Here is a 10,473-nt window from a genome sequence, read left to right as displayed (position 1 = left end):
TGTTTTGCACATGTGTGTATGTATAGAATTTCCTCAGTTTTCCCAGCATAAGGCGCTAGTAGATTCAGGTGCAGCTGGGAACTTTATTGATCGTTCATTTGCAATTAGATTAGGGATCCTGCCTTAGATAGTCATCCTTTAGGGTTGGGACTGATCAGAGAAGTCACAGCTCCACTATGTGTGATAACGCAGGGGGATCATAAGGAGAGAATTAGTCTCTTTCTGATCGATTCACCTGCATTTCCTGTGGTGTTGGGGCGTCCCTGGTTGGCCGATCATGACCCCACTATTTTGTGGAAACGGGGCTCTCAAGGGATGGTCATGTCAGTGATTAGGGAGGTGTGTAGGTGTTTCCATAGGTGCAACTACAGGGGAGAGTCCAAACCAGGTCTCCACCATGCACATCCCCCTGAATATACCGATTTGGCTCTCGCCTTCTGTAAAAAGAAGGCGACTCAATTACCACCCCATCGACGGGGGGATTGTGCGATAAATCTCATGGTAGACGCAGCACTTCCCAGGAGTCACGTTTATCCAATGTCACAGGAGGAGATGGCGGCTATGGAAACACGTCTCCAAATCTCTGGGACAGGGATACATTCGGCCTTCCACTTCACCTGCCTCCTCGAGGTTCTTTTTTGTGAAGAAAAAGGATGGAGGTTTACGTCCGTGTATTGACTATCGAGGTAGATCACAGTGAAGTACAGTTACCCGCTGCCTCTCATAGCCAGTGTCACAGAATCATTGCACGGTCCACGCTGCTTCACAAAATTGGATCTCAGTAGCGCTTACAACCTGGTGCGTATCCGGGAGGGGGATGAGTGGAAGACGGCATTTAGTACCACCTCTGGGCACTATGAGTACCTTTTCATGCCGTATGAATGCTCCATCAGTCTTTCAATCCTTTGTAGACAAGATTTTCAGGGACCTGCACGGGCAGGGTGTAGTGGTGTATATAGATGACATTCTAATATACTCCGCTACACGCACTGAGCATGTGTCCCTGGTGCGCAAGGTGCTTGGTCAACTGTTAGAGCATGACCTGTACATCAAGGCTGAGAAATGTCTGTTCTTCCAACAGTCCGTCTCCTTCCTAGGGTACCGCCTGTCCACGACAGGAGTGGAGATGGAGAAGGATCGCTTTTCAGCCGTGCGTGTAATTGGCCGACTCCAACCACGGTAAAAGAGGTGCAGCGGTTTTTAGGGTTTGCCAACTACTACCGGAGGTTTATCCAGGGCTTTGGTCAGGTAGCGGCTCTCATTACCTCTTTTATAAAGGGCGGACCGGTACGACTGCAGTGGTCAGCTAGGGCGGACAGGGCTTTTGGTCACCTGAAGGTTCTGTTTACCTTGGCTCCCGTGCTGGTTCATCCTGATCCCTCTTTGGCATTTATAGTAGAGGTGGACGCGTCCGAGGCTGGGATAGGAACTGTGCTGTCTCAGTGCTCGGTGTGCTACCAAAGCTCCGCCCCTGTGCTATTTTTTCGAAGAAGCTCAGCCCGGCGGAGCGAAACTATGATGTGGGTAATCGGGAGCTGTTGGCTGTTGTCAAGGCTCTGAAGGCATGGCGGCATTGGCTTGAGGGGGCTAAACATCCTTTCCTCATTTGGACTGACCACCGCAATCTGGAGAACATCCGGGCGGCGAGGAGACTGAACCCTCGTCAGGCAAGGTGGGTCATGTTTTTCACCCATTTTGTTTCACCCTTTCCTACAGACCAGGTTCCCAGAATGCTAAGGCAGACGCACTGTCCTGGATGTATGACATTACCAAGTGAAAATACCAACAAACAAAAGGTGACCTTCTACTTTAGTCAACTTTACTCTAACATGTAAAAATTCCTTACATTTCTTACAAAAGAATAAGATTTTTTATTGTTAGATTAATAATTTGATTAATTAGATTAATCAAAGCTACTGTATACAGTGCCTTCAGAAAGTATTCATACCCCTTGATTTATTCCACATTTTGTTGTTACAGCCTGAATTTTAAAGGGATTACATTTTTTTTCTTCACGCATCTACATACAATAACACATAATGAAAGTGAAAAACCTGTTTTTAGAAATTTTTGCAAATGTATTGAAAATGAAATACAGAAGTATGTCATTTATGAAAGTATTCACACCCTTGAGTCAATACATGTTAGAATGACATTTGGCAGCGATTACAGATGTGCATTATTTGTGGGTAAGTTTCTAAGAGCTTTGCACAACTAGACTGTAAAATATTAGCACAATATTCTTTTTAGAATTCTTCAAGACCTGTCAAGTTGGTTGTTGATCATTGCTCGACAGCCATTTTCAAGTCTTGCCATAGATTTTCAAGACAATAAATTGTTTTTGTTGTTTTTTTCAACCTCTTTTAGTGGTATCTAATTGGTAGTTACGCTGTTGTCTCATCGCTACAACTCACGTACAGACTCGGGGGAGGCCGAGAGCTGAAGGTCGAGAGCCGTGCGTCCTCCAAAACACAACACAACCAAGCCACACTGCTTCTTGACACAATGACCACTCAACCCAGAAGCCAGCTGCACCAATGTGTCGGAGAAAACACTTTACACCGGGCAACTGTGTCAGCATGCACTGCACCCGGCCCGCCACAGGGGTCCCTAGTGCACGATGGGACAGGGACATCCCTACCAGCCATACCCTCCCCTAACCCAAACAACGCTGGGCCAATTGTGCACCACCCCATGGGTCTCCTGATCGCAGTCGGCTGCGACAGAGCTTGGACTCAAACCCAGAATCTCTAATGGCACAGCTAGCACTGCAAGGCAGTGCCTTAGACCACTGCGCCACTCGGGAGGCCCCGATTTGCAAGCCAATTTAAATCGAAACTTTAGGCCACTCAGGAACATTCAACGTTGTCTTGGTATTATCCTGCTGAAAGGTGAATTTGTCTCCCAGTGTCTGCTAGAAAGCAGACTGAAGCAGGTTTTCCTCAATGATTTTGCCTGTCATTTATTTATTTAACTTTACATAGCCTTGGAGTTCACCTTTCTGGTATTTTGTACCGGTTTCCATCTCCATACAAAGTTATGGTATTCAAGCTATGGAAGATGAAAAACTTTGAATAATAATAATAGGACTTACATGGCACCTTTCTAGACACCTAAAGCTATTACCTAAAGTGTAAGGGGAAACTCACCACCCATACCCCACTTACAGTACATATTCTAATTAGATTTATTTTAATGGCCCATCCACCTCCCTCTTCGAAGGGCAGAAGGAACTTTAATTTACAGATATGTTGGTACATATACATTATTCTTACACTTTACATACATGGTACTATTATACACAGTATGACATTATGCTGGGATACAGTTTGATCTACTGTACACATTACACATCAAATGGTACTCATCATTATGTACTCTGGCATTAAGTGCCATGGGATCTTTAGTGACCACAGAGTTAGGACACCCGTTTAAAGACCAATCTTCATCAGTTTCATTGAGGAACATGACGTTGTTAGTCAGTACTTCAACATTATTGAAATTAAATGAATGTTGTAAAAGTGTATGGTATAAATTCCAGTGATCCGCCTTTGAACTTACTGCCTTCTTGTTCATTTCAGCAACATATTTATCTTGCTTTTGTTTGTCTGTCTTTCCTCTGGTGCCATCTTTGTTCTATTGAGGATAAGTTTGGCTCTTTTTACTGACCCAGATCTTATCAACTCGTTCCTTTAAAACAACACATCTTTAGACTAATTTCGTTAATTTGAGTCAGTAATTGTCACGCCCTGACCTTAGAGATCCTTTAAATTCTCAATTTGGTAGGTCAGGGTGTGACTAGGGTGGGAAATCTATGTTATATTTCTTTGTTGCCCGAGTATGGTTCCCAATCAGAGGCAGCTGTCTATTGTTGTCTCTGATTGGGGATCATACTTAGTCAGCCCTTTTTCCCACCTTCTGTTGTGGGATCTTGTCTTTGTTTGGTTGCATGTATTTTTGCACAACGAAGCTTTTTGTTCGTTGTATTGTTTTTTTTTTTTTTTTCTGGTTCACATTTCAATAAAATATGATGAACTCAAATAACGCTGCGCCTTGGTCTACCCTTAACGACGAACGTTACAGAAGATCTCACCACCAACAGACCAAGCAGCTTGGTCAGGAGGACTGGACCTGGGAGGAAATCCTGGAGGGAGCAGGACCCTGGACAAGGGCCGGGAGTATCGCCGTCGGAAGGAGGAAATAGAGGCAGCGAAAGCGGAACGGCGATGATACGAGGACTTAGCTCAACGAAGCAAGCACAAGAGGCAGCCGGGAGATTAGCGGAGTCAGGGTTTAGACCTGAGCCAACTCCCCGTGCTTACCATGGGGAGCGTGACTGGTCAGGCACCGTGTTATGCGGTGTTGCGCACGGTGTCTCCAGTGAGCATTCACAGGCCGGTGCACTCTGTGCCAGCGCCATGCATTTGACGGGCGGAAGTGGGCATCCAGCCAGGACGGGTTGTGCCAGCCCTACGCTCAAGACCTCCAGTGCGCCTCCACGGCCCAGTGTATCTGGTGCCTGCTCCACGCACCAAGCTTCCAGTGCATCTCCCCAGTCCGGTGAGACCTGTTCCGGTTCCACATACCAGGCCTCCAGTATGTCTCCCCAGCCTGTTAAGCCCTGTGGCAGCTCCATGCACCAGGCTTCCAGTACGTCTCCTCAGTCCGGTGAGACCTGTTCCGGCTCCACGTACGAAGCCTCTAGTGATGATCCATGGTTCGAAGCCTCCAATGATGATCCATGGCTCGAAGCCTCCAATGATGATCCATGGCACGAAGCCTCCAGTGATGATCCATGGCCGGAGCCTGTATCGACGATCCATGGCAAGGGGCCTGCAGCGACGGTCCCCAGTCCGGAGCCTCCAGCGACGGTCCCCAGTCCGGAGCCTCCAGCGACGGTCCCCAGTCCGGAGCCTCCAGCGACGGTCCCCAGTACGGAGCCTCCAGCGACGGTCCCCAGTCCGGAGCCTCCAGCGATGGTCCGGAGCCTCCAGCGACGGTCCAAAGTCAAGAGTCTTCAGTGACGATCTGCAGTCCAGAGCCTCCGGCGGTGGTTCCCAGTTTAGAGCCTCCGGCGAGGATCCACGGTCCGGTTCCTCCGTCAACTATTCACAGTCCGAAGCGGAGGGATCAGCGTAGGGAGCGGGGGCTAAGTCCCGAACCGGAGCCGCCACTGAGGGTAGATGCCCACCCGGACCCTCCCCTATAGGTTCAGGTTTACAGCCGGAAGTCCGCACCCTGGGGGGGGGGGGGGGGGGGGGGGGGGGGGGGGGGGGGGGGGGGGGGGGGTACTGTAACGCCCTGACCTTAGAGATCCTTTAAATTCTCTATTTGGTAGGTCAGGGTGTGACTAGGGTGGGAAATCTATGTTTATATTTCGTTGGCCGAGTATGGTTCCCAATCAGAGGCAGTTGTCTATCTGATTTGGAATCATACTTAGGCAGCCCTTTTTCTCACCTTCTGTTGTGGGATCTTGTCTTTGTTTGGTTGCATGTATTTTTGCACGACGAAGCTTTTCGTTCATTGTATTGTTTATTGTTTTTTTGCTGGTTCACATTTCAATAAAATATGATGAATTCAAATCACGCTGCGCCTTGGTCTATCCTTAACAACGAATGTTACAGTAATGCCCAGAGCATCCAGGATCCCCTACCGGTGAAAGATTAACTGAAAACTTGAAATAGCCATGATTCTACGAGCCTCTCGTTCACATGTCATTCTCCATAGGGGGTTTATTGGAGCTGTCATTTGTGACAGACTTGTAAACGTCTGCTTTAAACAATATAGGCATACAAATAATATTATTTCTTGATACATTTGAAACAAGGTCTAACTGTGGCCACTACCGGACTAGATTGTGAACGACTCTTGGTGGAATGCATTGCTTGACTGGCGTGACGGTGATGATAAGCATAGTAATTCGCAAACTGTAGACCCTCAAACGATTCATTCTCAAATTCGAGTTTGTATGTTTTGGTTCTACAAAAGCTGTGTCCATCATAACATTCAATAATCAATTAATTGCAGTCATTCTTGCACCATGTGATCAATTACGAGTTTTAAACATGTATTTTTCTTCTGTATGCTCATTGTCTATATTCCTGCACTCATATGACAGGCAGTTTGTGGTTTGAGCACTACTCTGGAGCCGCTGAGCCGGAAGAGCGTGTATTAATCCTGGTGTAGGGCTCATTGCGGCCAACACCAGCAAGTTAAACGAACGACTAAAGTAGATGAGTCACTCAGAAAAACTAATCATGACTCTTCAGTCTGTAAAAAGAGTAGTTAAAAAAGAATGTTTAATGGTTGAATTAATTGACCCATTGTCAAATGCACCATTAAATTGTTTAACAATTGATTTTTTTTTTTATGTGAACAGTTCGTGAACCCATTTTAACCATTGGGCCTGGGCATGAGACACCAGAGCCCTTTATTGTAGAGCTGTGTCAACGAGGTGGTCGGAGTTCAATTGGATAACACTTATCATGTGGTTTGTGCAGGCATTATGGTGTGCTGGGATGCTATCAGAAATGTTTACATTTGCAACAAGCATGGTTACAATAATTAATTGTTAAATCCCTGTAATTACAGACGGCAATGAATTATTAAAATGTATTACAATATTTGTTACAGTGGACCCGTTAAAATGAAATATTACCTACAGTAATTGTATAGTCTATGTTTACTGAAGACAGGGCAATACGAACCACATAGCAAAGGATCCTTATCATTTTTTAAATAATGTGATCATTGCAGCGATGAGACACTCTGGAAGGACTCTCTGGTGATCATTGCCTTGAGCGGGTTTAGTAGCTTTTCTGCAAAATAGTCATAGAATTACACTGGGAATCCATCCATGCCTGCTGATTTTGTCCTTCGTAGGTATTTAACAGCCCGAGGAATTGAATCAGTTGTTATGCTTTTTCTAGTGATTTTGTCTCATCATCTAACAATGTAGGTAACTCAATGTTAATCAAACAAATCTCAGTCTCCTCCTTAGAACCTTTATTTTCTGATTGGTGCAACTTGTAATAAAAAGCTTTGAAGACCGAGTTGATTTCTATGGGGTCTGCGTTATCTTCTCCTTGTTCCACATACAGATTTTTTGGATCTTAATATATCTCTTTCCACTGACTGTGTATTGATCGAGGTGCATTTCAGTTTGAGAAAGTCCAATTAGTATCTGGACTTTTGTTTGACTATCCTGTTTTTCTAGATTCTACATTTCTAATTCCAGGAAGTCCAGCTCCTTGCTTGTTTCCTTTCTTTTAGATGTGGAAAATGATGTGATATATGCCCTCTAAGGAATGCTTTCAATGTATCCCAGATAATAAGTAGGCACATATTATCCCCCATGTTAGTCAATATAATATCACCCACCCATTTCTGTCAATTTTTTTATTTAACCAGGTAGGCAAGTTGAGAACAAGTTCTCATTTACAATTGCGACCTGGCCAAGATAAAGCAAAGCAGTTCGACACATACAACAACACAGAGTTACACATGGAGTAAAACTAACATACAGTCAATAATACAGTAGTAAAATAAGTCTATATACGATGAGAGCAAATGAGGTGAGATAAGGGAGGTAAAGGCAAGAAAAAGGCCATGATGGCGAAGTAAATACAATATAGCAAGTAAAACACTGGAACGGTAGATTTGCAGTGGAAGAATGTGCAAAGTAGAAATATAAATAATGGGGTGCAAAGGAGCTAAAAAAAAAAAATACATACAGTAGGGGAAGAGGTAGTTGTTTGGGCTAAATTATAGATGGGCTATGTACAGGTGCAGTAATCTGTGAGCTGCTCTGACAGCTGGTGCTTAAAGCTAGTGAGGGAGATAAGTGTTTCCAGTTTGAGATTTTTGTAGTTCGTTCCAGTCATTGGCAGCAGAGAACTGGAAGGAGAGGCGGCCAAAGGAAGAATTGGTTTTGGGGGTGACCAGAGAGATATACCTGCTGGAGCGCATGCTACAGGTAGGTGCTGCTATGGTGAACAGCCAGCTGAGATAAGGGGGGACTTTATCTTGTAGATGACCTGGAGCCAGTGGGTTTGTCGACGAGTATGAATCAAGGAACAGCCAACGAGAGCGTACAGGTCGCAGTGGTGGGTAGTATATGGGGCTTTGTTAGTCAATATAAAAAATATTGCCCTTCGTTTGTCAATATAGAAATATCCAACTGTTGGTTAATAAACTCAGTGAAACTTGTCTCCCAAAAGTAAGGAGTCAAAATGTCATCTTTTGGGGGGTGTTTAGCACATCTCCACGTAACATCAAAATACAGGGGAGAGTGGTCTGACATTTTTGGGAGGTATTCAAAATCTGATATACAGTGCAATAGATTGAATGGGATAAGGAAGAAGTCTGTCCTAGAATAGGAATCATGGACCTGGGAGTAGTATGAGTAGTCCCTGACTGTGGTTGTGATGTCCACAATTCACTAAGACCCAGATCTATACTGTTATGACTCAAAACCTTGGCCATATCTAGGAGAGGGCCTCCCCTTGTAGATGATTTATCATGTGTATTAAAAGTAGAATTAATATCACTCACACAGATTACTGGAATCTTAAAATGTATGAACTTCAAAGTAATATTGTTTATGAATTTTGAATCATCTTGATTAGGGCAGAAGCAACGGAGTAACAACTTTCTCTTGATCCAAAACACCCCTTATTGTCCCTTTGAATCAGATATTACTTTCTCGGGCTGAATCAATATACAGTTGTGCACTAAAAGGCAACCCCCCTTGCATTAGTTGTGCAAGAGGAGTATTCTCAACCCATTCCCTTTTAAGATTATGATGGTCAGTGGGAGAGAGGTGTGTCTCCTGCAGAAAAACAATACTGACTTTATACTTTGAATGACACAATACTATTTTTTTAAATGTACGATTAATTCCCCTCACGTTCCATATCCAAAATTGTATAGATACCTGTCATGACATATTAAGACCAGTGTATGTAAAAACCCCTGTATTGATGTTTACCCATAATTCAATACCAGTTCCTTGATAAAGTACAGAGCATTCAGAAAGTATTCAGACTCCTTCACTCTTTTCACATTTTCTTACATTACAGCCTTATTCTAAAATGGGTTAAATAGTATTTTCACTCATCAATCTACACACAATACCCTATAGTGACAAAGCAAACATGTATTTCTTTTGTTTTGCAAATGCATGTTATTTTTATTTAGCTTCCAGGAATTGTGTACAGATCTTTGCAACATGGGGCTGTGCATTATCATGCTGAAACGTGATGGCGGGGAGTGAATGGCATGACAATGGGTATCAGGATCTCGCCACGATATCTCTGTGCATTCACATTGCCATCGATAAAATGCAATTGTGTTTGCTGTTCATGGCTTAACCTCACTGCCACCATAGGGCACTCTGTTCACAATCAGCAAACCACTCGCCAGCACAGTACCATACACACTGTCTGCCATCTGCCCAGTACAGTTGAAACGTGGATTAATCCGTGAAGAGAGCACTTCTCCAACATGCCAGTCGGATACGACGGCGAACTGCAGTCAGGTCAAGACCCTGAGGATGACGAGCACGCAGATGACCTTCCCTCTGACAGTGCAGAAATTCTTTGGTTGTGCAAACCCACAGTTTCATCAGCTGTCCGAGTCGGGTCTCAGACGATCCTGCAGGTGAAGTAGCCAGATGTGGAGATCCTGGGCTGGCGTGGTTACACGTGGTCTGCAGTTGAGAGGCCGGTTGGATGTACTGCCAAATTCTCTAAAACAACGTTAGAGGCAGCTAATGGTAGAGAAATTAACATTAAATGATCTGGCAAAAGTTCTGGTAGACATTCTTGCAGTCAGCATGCCAAATGCATGGTCCCTCAAAACTTGAGACATCTGTGGCATTGTGTTGTGTGACATGACTGCACATTTTAGAGTGGCCTTTTATTGTCCCCAACATACGTTGCACCTGTGTAATGATTATGCGGTTTAATCAGCTTCTTGATATGCCACAGGTGGATGGATTATCTTGGCAAAGGAGAAATTCTCACTAACAGGGATGTAAACAACATGTATCATGAGCTGAAATAAAATATCCCAGAAATGTTCCATACTCACAAAAAGGTTATTTCTCAGAATGTTTATGCGCACATTTAGAGAAATAACCTTTTTTATATAAAACATTGATTCTTGCATTTCAGGCATTTGGAATATCATGCTAAAACATACATTCAAATTAATTTCATATATCTCCTTGCCCTAAGCCTTTCCCATAAAATAAAATTCCATTGGCTGGGTCTGTCATGAATCCATCATAACACATGCTTGTCCCTGCTTCAAGGGTCAGCTAATTTCCATGAAACGATTCGCCTCTTTTACCGTTTTCTTCCACTTCAGTAGTGTAGCCCGGGTATATAGGCCAAGTTTTCATTTGTTCTCACCAGTGTCAGATTGTCCCTGTTTTGTCAGAAGCTCAGAAACCTTGACGAGATGATGAGG

This window comes from Oncorhynchus mykiss, chromosome 16 (genome assembly GCF_013265735.2).
Source record: "Oncorhynchus mykiss isolate Arlee chromosome 16, USDA_OmykA_1.1, whole genome shotgun sequence".
NCBI lineage: Eukaryota > Metazoa > Chordata > Actinopteri > Salmoniformes > Salmonidae > Oncorhynchus > Oncorhynchus mykiss.
Note: the sequence above shows the minus strand (reverse complement) of the source record.